The 10,901-nt window shown below is 35.6% G+C and overlaps 1 long non-coding RNA gene across 2 annotated transcripts; it reads left to right on the top strand.

The window, feature by feature from the left end:
* Nucleotides 1-8,436: 8,436 nt before the first annotated feature.
* Nucleotides 8,437-10,604, top strand: LOC110940941. 2 transcript variants are annotated; one of them, XR_004864326.1, is made up of 3 exons: nt 8,437-8,588; nt 8,927-9,011; nt 9,106-9,930. It is a non-coding gene; the product is annotated as an uncharacterized LOC110940941 (long non-coding RNA). The 2 variants fall into 2 exon arrangements; XR_002593698.2 differs by lacking the exon at nt 8,437-8,588 and adding an exon at nt 10,424-10,604 and having other exon boundaries at nt 8,812-9,011; nt 9,106-9,205.
* The last annotated feature ends 297 nt before the right edge of the window (nt 10,605-10,901 follow it).

The following is a 10,901-nucleotide window of genomic DNA, read 5'->3' as shown; positions in this document are numbered from 1 at the left end:
TGCATCTACGTTTCTGAAAAAAAATTTGGTCCACCAAGGCCCGGATCAAAAAGTTCTTGCGGTTCTTACAACTCGAGGTGGTTCTTATTTTAGCGCAATTCTATATATATATATATATAGGGGAATGCTAAAATGAGAACCACCTCGAGTTGTAAGAACCGTGAGAACTACACCGTAGGGGGCGCGGTGGACCAAATTTTTTTTTCATGGACGTAGATGCATGTATATAAACACCATTTGTAAAAAAAAAAATTCAAAAAAAAATGTCGTGTGTGTAGTTTTGAGCGCCACAAGTTTGTGTTTACGGGACCCGTAAATCTGGTCGGAAAATTTACGGGTCCTGTAAACACAAACTTGTGTTGCTCAAAACTACACCCACGGCATTTTTTTTTTTTGAATTTTTTTTTACAAATGTTGTTTTTATACATGCATCTACGTTTCTGAAAAAAAAAATTTGGTCCACCAAGGCCCGGATCAAAAAGTTTTCGCGGTTCTTACAACTCGAGGTGGTTCTTATTTTAGCGCAATTTATATATATAGGGTGGATTTATTGTAAAAAAGACCAAAAGTGTGAGAAAGGTAAGAAAGAATCTCAACCATTAGATCAAGATTAATTGAAAATGGTATGATTGTAAATGCATTAACAAATTCAAATATGGTAATCCTTGATTTAAAGATTTGGAGAGAGAAAAACCTGGATTTTAGGACTTATAACCGTCCATAAATATAACACCATTCAGAGCATGTTCATACATGGTGTTTTAAATATAACACAATTCAGAAAATATAACACCATTCAGCACAAAAATAACACATTCAGTATAAAAATAACACCATTCAGCACAAAAATAATACCATTCAGCAGTAAATAAAAAAACACCATTCAGTACAAGAATATAACACCATTCAGTACAAAAATAACGCCATTCAACAAAAAAATAACATCATTCAGCAATAAATAAAAAAAACACCATTCAGTACAAAAATAACACCATTCAGCACAAAAATAACACCATTCATCACAAAAATAACACCATTCAGCAGTAGATAAAAAAACCATTCAGTACAAAAATAACACCATTCAGTAAAAAATAACACCATTCAGCACAAAATAACACCATTCAGCAGTAAATAAAAAAAACATCATTCAGTACAAAAATAACACCATTCAGTACAAGATATAACACCATTCAGTAAAGAGAAAAATAAACACCTCTGTATCATCTTCTCCACTTCCGGCACCACCACTGGCACTTCCGGCACCACCACTGCTGCACCACCGCTGCCGATCCGCACAACCACTGCCGCTGCCCGCTCACCATCGCCGCTGCCGCTGCCACTCGCCGTCGCCGCTGTTCGATCGATTATAGAGATAGATGAAACCCGAATCAAGTTTGGAGACCAAGATTACGAACCCTGGTTCGTTTGGTTGAAAGGTTTTGAAATTGTAGAGAGAGAGAGAGAGAGAGAAACTGTACGATCAATTGGAGAGAGAGATCGGAATTATAGGAATTTTGATTTACAGTTTCCTATTTTGAATGGATATAAAGACTTTATTACCCCTATAATTTTCAATTCAGTCCAAATTAAGAAAAATATTTTACATTTTGGTCCCTATTGATCTCAACCATTAATGGTTGAGATCCTTTCTTACCTTTCTCACACTTTGGGCCTTTTTTACAGGATCCTAACTAAAGGTTCCTGTAAAAAAGACCAAAAGTGTGAGAAGGATAAGAAAGAATCTACACCATTAGATCTTTGATCTAATGGTTTAGATTAATAGGGATCAAATTGTAAAATTTGTTTTATCTTTCGGACTGAATTGAAAATTCTAGGGGTAATAAAGTCTTTATATCAATTCAAAAATAGGTAACTGTAATCAAATTCCCTACAATTTCGATCTCTCTCTCCAATCGCACGACCAGAGTTCTCTCTCTCTACAAATTTCGATCTCTCTCTCATCCGCCTCATCTTCTCCGTCGATCTCCTCCATCCTGCATCATCCTACCGCCGGAACAATCAATTGATTTGATACAGTGATCAATGTGAAGATGAATTCTAGAGAGAGAAACCACAAGTCAATGAAGACGAATCTGCATCATCCTACCGGAACCAAACCCTAGCATTGAAATCGAGATTTTGAACTAATTTTGGATTAGGTTTTCGAGAATTTGAGATTGAAATTGATCGAACTTTATCAATCATTTCATCATCCGTCTTGATCATTGATTAATTATCGCACGACCAGATGATCTCACTCTCTACACGACAGCAGCGGCGGAGCGGCAGTGGTGGTGCCGGAAGTGGAGAAAATGATACAGAGGTGTTTTTATCTTTTTGTGAATGGTGTTTTTTTATTTTTTTTCTGAATGGAGTTATTATCTTTTATGAATGGTGTTATTTTTTACTAAATGGTGTTATTTTTTACTAAATGGTGTTATTTTTTACTGAATGATGTTATTTTTTACTGAGTGGTGTTATTCTTTTCTGAATGGTGTTATTTTGTTTCTGAATGGTGTTATTTTCTTTTTCTGAATGGTGTTATATTTATTTACTGAATGGTGTTATATTCTTGTACTGAATGGCGTTATATTATTTACTGAATGGTGTTATTTTGTTTACTGAATGATGTTATTTTTTGTTTACTGGATGGTGTATTTTGTTTCTAAATGGTGTTATTTTGTTTCTGTATGGTGTTATTTTGTTTCTGAATGTTGTTATTTTTTGTTTACTGAATTGTGTTATATCTTGTACTGAATGGTGTTATTTTATGTACTGAATGGTGTTATATTTTTGTTTACTGAATGGTGTTATATTATTTTCGTAAAAACACCATGAATTAAACTATGAATTTTTTTAAAACACCATGTCATGAACATGGCTCTGATTCTGTGAATGATGCAAAAAAAAAAATTAAAATGAATGATGTTATGGACGGTTATATTCCTTAAATCAAGGATTTTCTCTCTCCAAATCCTTAAATCAAGGATTACCATATTTGAATTTGTTAATGCATTTACAATCTTAACCTTTTCAATTAATTTAGATCTAATGGTTGAGATTCTTTCTTACCTTTCTCACACTTTTGGTCTTTTTTACAAGAACTCCACCCTATATACATATATTGATCAGAGTAAGGATCCTGCGGAAAGTGTGTTTTTCCTAGAAAGTCTAGGAAGCGATCTGGTCCATCCAATGGGTGTGTTTAAGGGTTTAGATTAAATCAATGGCAATCTTGTAATTTTTGAGTTTAATTAATTGATTGTTTTAAATGAATAGGGGTAATTTTGTCAATGGCCGTTTTTTTAATCAATCAAAAAATTGTCAGGCAATCACAACTCCTATTTTCAAGCGAATTTCCCTCTCTCTCTAAACCCAAATTCGAAAACCCTAAAATCATTAATGAAGATAATAGATTTTCCTTGTTCCATATACGTAAGATCAAGCTTTCATTGTACTGCGTGTTTTACAAAGCGATTACGGGTGATTATTGTTTGTAATTGACGGTATTTTGCTGGTTGCAGGGAAGAGATTCAAAAAGCAGGAAACTTCGGAAAAGGATATATAGCAGCGGAACAGTTACCGGAAGCCGATCGAAAGCTGGGCCGAAATCTGCTGATTTAAAACACATTTGTATGAATCTGCTTGCTGTTAAAACACAGCTGTATGAATCTGAATTGCTGTTAAAACACAGCTGTATGAATCTGAATGATAAAACACATTTGTATGAATCTGCTTGCTGTTAAAACACATCTGTATGAATCTGCTTGCTATTAAAACACAACTGTATGAATCTGCTTGCTGTTAAAACACACCTGTATGAATTTGAATGTTAAAACACAACTGTATGAATCTGCTTGCTGTTAAAACACAATTGTATGAATCTGAATGCTAAAACACAACTGTATGAATCTGAATGCTAAAACACGACTGTATGCATCTGCTTGCTGTTAAAACACAACTGTTTGAATCTGAATGCTAAAACACAACTGTATGAATCTGCTTGCTGTTAAAACACAGCTGTATAAATCTGAATGCTAAAACACAACTATATGAATCTGCTTGTTGTTAAAATACAAATGTATGGATCTGAATAGTAAAACACAGCTGTATGAATTTGCTTGCTGTTAAAACACATCACCAAGAACAAAGTGTTAAAACACAGTACCAAGAACATGCTGATTGATTCCAGCAAGAAAACGAAGGAATGATTGATATTAAGTGAGATCAGAAATCGAAAACAAAAAAATTCGGAAATTTATGGATAGTTAGTTATTGAAGATAATTTCCTAAAATAAAAATAGATTGTGAAAGTACAGAAATGCCCTTTTAGATAAAATCCTTCAATGCGACATGTCGCGTTCTTATTGCTTCCTAGACTTTCTAGGAAAAACACACTTTCCACCCAACTCCTACTCTATCGATCAAATGAAATAACATGGTTATTAATTTTATCATTTTAACACCACTTCCCCCACATGTCAACCCAAGCCACACTCCGAGCATTCTTACTCTGTTGACTAAAACTATACTTTTTGTTTTAAAAATTTAGAACAAAGTAATTTCCTCCAAAGTTCCCAATCCAAATTTCCCCATTCAATCAAAATTTTGTGCTCTCAAACATTCATCTCTCCATCCATTCGTTTCCAGGAAAAACTTCCACCGACGAACCACAACACCAGACCGACCAATAAACTACTACTCTCTGTGACTGCCATTTAGGTAACATGGAACCATAAAGCCACTGCTTTTTTCCTAAATGCAATTTGATTTATGAACCTTGGAGCAATACCGATCAAATATGTGAAGTTTATGTTAATGGATTTCGATCGATTATGCAGAGACCTAAACAAAGGGGTTTACCCGGACTGAGGTGAAGGGAACTTCCTGTGAATTATTTTAACTTTTAATATGCACTCTTTTGTTAACGCCTGCCTACCTGCCGAAACTCACTATTATGCTAGGTTTGAAGGTATTTTTTTTATTTTGCATTGCAAACTTTGAATTTTACAATTAATGTTTGAATTCATGATGAATCTTGATCAGTGCTGCGATTTTGGGTGCAGTTGACCTTGTTGCATTGCATATGATTGATGATGTTGAGAATCTATGCATATCAAGTGTTTGAAGAAATGTTTCTCCTTTTTTTCTTCCAATTTTATTCGTCGTTGTGTAAGTAACTTGGTTAGTTGTTTAGACTATGGGGTATGGGGCTTGGGTTGGGGCGTGGCCCAAGGGGCGGGAGTTTGAAGCCGGGCGTGGGGCGGGCTAGCGATCCTATGTGACGGGCTCCTATTCTCTTTGTTGGCCATATCCTATTCGCTTTTTTTTTTAAATAAACTGCCAAGCCACGCCCCAACCCAAGCCCCGCCATACCCCACGGACACGTCACTCACCGGTGGGGGGGGGGGGCTCGAACTCCACGTGTCAACTCATGCCCCCAACCCAAGCCCCACCATACCCCACGATCTTAAGTTAGGGGTGTAAACGACCCGAGCTACTTGCATGCTACTCGAAATTGGCTCGAAATGAGCCTGGGACTAAAAATAAACTTCTTTAGTAAACGAACTCGAGCTGGCTCATGAGCCTAAACAATCACATTATTTATACAATTTATAATTAATATGTTAAGTGTGTGTATTATATATAAATTTATAAGACATATTAAACAAGCCAGACCCGAGCTTGAGCTTGAAAAACTACCCATGACTCGAGCTCGAGCTTTCATATGAGCTCAAGCCTAGTCGAGCACGGGCTTGGCTCGGTTTATTTGCACCCCTAGTTATAGTAGATGCGAACAAGTTTGATGATAGTTTTTCTAATATGAAAAAATCCACCATTTGTGCATTGCAGTTTCCCCTACATGGATTTTAATAATTCTAAGTTTCACTTATTAGCCGGTAATAATCCCAATTTTAAAAATTCCATCCAACGATTCAAACTTGTAAGAATTTGGCCCCCATCGATCCTTTTCTAACTGTTGTGCACTTGAATCTATTAAGGAAGTTGCAGGTGCACTTGAATCTATTGAGGAGATCAAGTTCTTATATGTTAGAAAAAGATCAATGGGGCCAAATTTTTACAAGATAAGATCGTTAGGGGGGGGATTTTTAAAGTTCGGATTTTTATCGGCCAACAGGTGAAACTTAGGATTATTAAAATTCAATAACCCTATTATTATTCGGGTCCAAGATTTCACACCGGTCTAGTTATTTACACCGGTTAAGTTTTAGTGTCGGGTTGATGGGTTTCTAGGTTGCGGGTTGTGGGGTTGAAATGTTTAACCCGGACCTGACCCATATTATTATTCGGGTCCAAGATTTCAACCCTAACCTACCCACATATACATGCGGGTCAGCTTGAACCCGACCCCTTTAACCCGTATTTTTAAATGAGTCATACAATTTAACGATTTATAAATGAGTTGTTGGGTTTTAAGCGAGTTATTGATAGCATGTTGAGTGACAAGTAAAAAATATAATGTGTCAAAACTAGCATTATTATGACTAATCATGTAAAATAGAAACCGAGAAAACAAAAATTAAAATTTTTTCTAATAGTTAAACGAGTTAACAGGTCAACCCAAACCAGGCCTATTTTTAATACGGGTCAATCCAAACCCGACCCGTTTTTTAAACAGGTCGTGTTGGTCGATCAAAACCTGTTTTTTTCGTGTTGGGTTAGCTGGTCGTGTTAAGAGTTGCTGTCCCTAGATATAACCATAACTGAACTATAAAAATGGGCTATTACAAGTTAGAGTTAAATGTCATTTTAGTCCCTATGGTTTGGGTCATTTTGTCAATTTAGTTCAAATGTTTCGTTTTTCGCCTGTGGGTCAAAAAAGGTTTCACCGTTGCCATTTTAGTCCACTGGGTCATTTTATATGGCTGAATTGCCCTTCTAGTTAACAGAATTACATATAAAATGATCGAATTGCCCTTCTTGTTAATGAAAAAAATGAATGAAGTTAACCCAGTGGACTAAAAGACAATGGTCAAACCTTTTTGGACCCACAGACGAAAAACGAAACATGTGGACTAAACAGGGCCCAAACCACAGGGACTAAAATGACATGTAACTCTACAAATTATTTGATTATCAAAGGGCGTGTCCATTCGGCCCTGATTCTAACTTCAATCAATTATTTGATTCCGTCAATTATTTGATTCAATCAATTAATCGATTGTGTTACTAAATCTCAGTAATCATCAAATCTCAAAAGGTCATTTATGAAGATCCAAAAAGTGGCCGAACTCTGAGTGACCACGATTAGACCTTTGAACAATTTGGAGATCTGAACCTAATTGTAACTAATTTAGATGTACCGTTATATTCAACTTTCTTAAAATGAAAAAAATGCCATTTTATAAATAAAATTACGGCTCGTTTAGGGTCGATAGTGATCAATGATGGTCCATTAGGGTTAGTTACGGTCATTGATTGCTCATCATGGTCCATAATGGTTCATTTGGGTCATTTATAGTCAATGATGGTTAGTTAGCGTTAATGATTGCATATTAGGGTCACTAATGGTCTATTAGGGTGCGATGGTTAAATAAGGTCAACATTGATCAAATAGGATATGTTAGTGTCATTATTTGCTAGGTAGCACGAACTATGGTTAATAGTAGTTAATGATAGTAAGTTTGGGTCAGTGATGACTCGTTTGGGTTAATGACTTACTTGGTGCTTTTTTTAGGAAAATTGCCTACTTTCTTTTGTCATATTAACTTTTTTTATTCGCGGAGCCTCTAATATTCCGATGGCGGTGGTGGTAGTCATGGTTGTGGCGGTGTTTGTTAGAGAGAGACTTCAAAAGGTTAAAGATGGGGCTGAGATTTTATGATTTAATATATTAATTTTTCTTGAATTCTATTTGATACAAATAAATGGGGTAAAATTACTGAAATACCCTCATGTGCGACACACATGACTAGACTTAACGTGTAAAATAAACCAGGTTAGTGCTAAAGAACATAGGATGTAATGTTTTTAACAAAAAAAAAAGGATTGTGACTGTAATTATTAAAGTTAAAGGTCATCCATTGCAATCCGGTATAAACATAAAAGACGAAAAGTGTAATTTACCCCCTTTTTTAGGATTTATTAAGTTATTTTTTTTATTTTTTTAGGATTTATTAAGTTGTTTTTTTAATTTATTAGGATTTTATGTAACTTTTTTTATAAAATTAAATTAGTGGTGTGTTTTATTTTCTGAATGTCAAAATATAAAAAAAAAATATAAATTTCCACATGTCCACCCATGCCACCCCCACTTTTTTTGGGGTGGCCTACTGGAGCCCACTTCCACGATATGTTAACCCAAGCCCCAAACCCAAGCCCACCTGTTGACTGAAACTTTACTTTTTGTTTTAAAAATTTAGAAAAAAGTTATTTCCTCCGAGAGTTCCCAATCCAAATTCCCCCGTTCAAAATTTTGTGCTCTCAAACATTCATCTCTCCTCTTCTCCCTCTCCATCCATTCGTTTCCAGGAAAAACTTCCACCGACGAACCACAACCGCACCACCAGACATGTACAACCCCTCGACCGACCAACAAACTACTACTCTCTGCGACTGCCATTAAGGTAACATGGAACCATAAAGCCACTGCTTTTTTCTTGAATGCAAATTGTTACGGGTTTAACAGTTAGGAGGTCTTAATTGCAATAGTAGTATAAAATAGAGGGTCTGTTTTGTAATAAATGAATAGTTGGAGGGTGAAATGTGTAAATGCAGTGATAGTTCGGTATGTTGGTTAAAAGGTCGTTGGAACCGTTGTATTGAGCATCTGGATAAGGAATTGAGTTTTTCTTCTTCTTCTTGTTCTCTCTTGATTCTTATCCTAACACAATTTGATTTATGAACCTTGGAGCAATAATGATCAAATATGTGAAGTTTATGTTAATGGATTTCGATTATGTAGAGGCCTAAACAAAGGGGTTTACCCGGACTGAATCAAGACCGGTGAAGGGAACTTCCTGAAATTCACTATTATGCTAGGTTTGAAGGTATTGTTTTATTTTGCATTGCAAACTTTGAATTTTACAATTAATGTTTGAATTCATGATGAATCTTTGATCAGTGCTGCGATTTTGGGTGCAGTTGACCTTGTTGCATATGATGATGATGTTGAGAATCTATGCATATCAAGTGTTTGAAGAAATGTTTCTCCTTTTTTTCTTCCAATTTTATTCGCCATTGTGTAAGTAACTTGGTTAGTTGTTTAAGTTAGGGGTGTAAACTAGCTGAACTACTTGCATGCTACTCGAAATTGGCTCGAGACGAGTCTGGGACTAAAAATAAGCTTGTTTAGTAAACAAACTCGGGCTGGCTCATGAGCCTAAACAAGCACATTATTTATACAATTTATAATTAATATATTAAGTGTGTGTATATATTATGTGAATTTCCAACCACTTGACTCGAGCTCGAGCTGGCTCATGAGCCTAAACAAGCACATTAGTAAACGAACTCGAGCTGGCTCATGAGCCTAAACAAGCACATTAGTAAACGAATTCAAGCTGGCTCATGAGCCTAATTTACAGGCCCGAGCTTGAGCTTGAAAAACTACCCATGACTCGAGCTCGAGCTTTCATATGAGCTCAAGCCTAGTCGAGCACGGGCTTGGCTCGGCTTATTTGCACCCCTAGTTATAGTAGATGCGAACAAGTTTGATGATCATTTTTCTAATATGAAAAAATCCACCATTTGTCCTTGCAGTTTTCCCTACATGTTATCCAAAGACGTTAGCAACAAATTATCTGACCCTTACGTAGCATGATGCATTGGTGGTTTATCACCATATCTAACTTTGTCTTCTTTTTTTGAGTTAATTACTGTTTTCGTCCCTGTGGTTTGTCAAAAATCACTATTTCAGTCCATTAGTTTAAAAATTGCGATTTCAGTCCATGTGGTTTCACTTTCGTAACCATTCAATTCCCTGTGGTTTCACTTCTGTAACCATTTCAGTCCCTGTGGTTTCACTTTCTTAGCCATTTCAATCCATTTATTCTGTTAGTACATGGACTGAAATGGTTACGAGGTGGACTGAAATGGTTACGAAAGTGAAACCACAGGGACTGAAATCGCAATTTTTAAACTAATGGACTGAAATAATGATTTTTGACAAACCACAGGGACGAAAACAGTAATTAACTCTCATTTTTGCATTGGTTAATCACTACCATGTCATATGATTCTAATTTGTTTGCATGTCACTAATCATTATCATCTCGAGTCACCATATGCTCAATTGTGTTAGCAGGACTTGTAGGTGTGGTACCTCATGGTGCAAGTTCACCAGTAACATGCTTTATTTTTTATTTGCATTGCCACTGCTTTTAGTTTTTAATGACTCTCGTTGTTCTTAGCAAAATCTGTGTTTTCAAACTTATTTTTCGCGTTCTATCTGCAACTGCAGGAGAAATAAACTGCAAAAGGTGTTCCCTAAGACAAGCATTACTGTGACTGCCGGCTTGTTGTGAGGTATGCATTCCCACTCTCGTCGTATGGTTAAGTAGCGTGATTACAAGCTGTATTTATGACTTTATGTTGATTTAAGTGTTTAAAATTTATAATAATACTTAATCCGAGTCTTCACTAAGAAGTTTGTTTTTTAATGGTTTACTTGCCACTGTTAAAAGTGATGTGTCACAAACAATCTCCATTACATGATGATTTGATATGATTTGGGCATGTTTTTAAATATCTATTATGAATTCTATCTGCTTGCAATTAGTTTCAAAATAAAACAAAGAATATAAATACAGTTAATTTAAAATAAAATATGAAAATACTTTATCTTTTAGCGTCAATTTTCAATTTTAACAAAATAGGAAACAATATATAAAGGAAATGTTGAAACCGAACTACTATATGATATTTGGAGAGAAAAAAAG

This window comes from Helianthus annuus, chromosome 1, assembly GCF_002127325.2.
Source record: "Helianthus annuus cultivar XRQ/B chromosome 1, HanXRQr2.0-SUNRISE, whole genome shotgun sequence".
Taxonomy (NCBI): Eukaryota; Viridiplantae; Streptophyta; class Magnoliopsida; order Asterales; family Asteraceae; genus Helianthus; species Helianthus annuus.
This window is presented reverse-complemented; position numbering and strand designations above follow the sequence as displayed.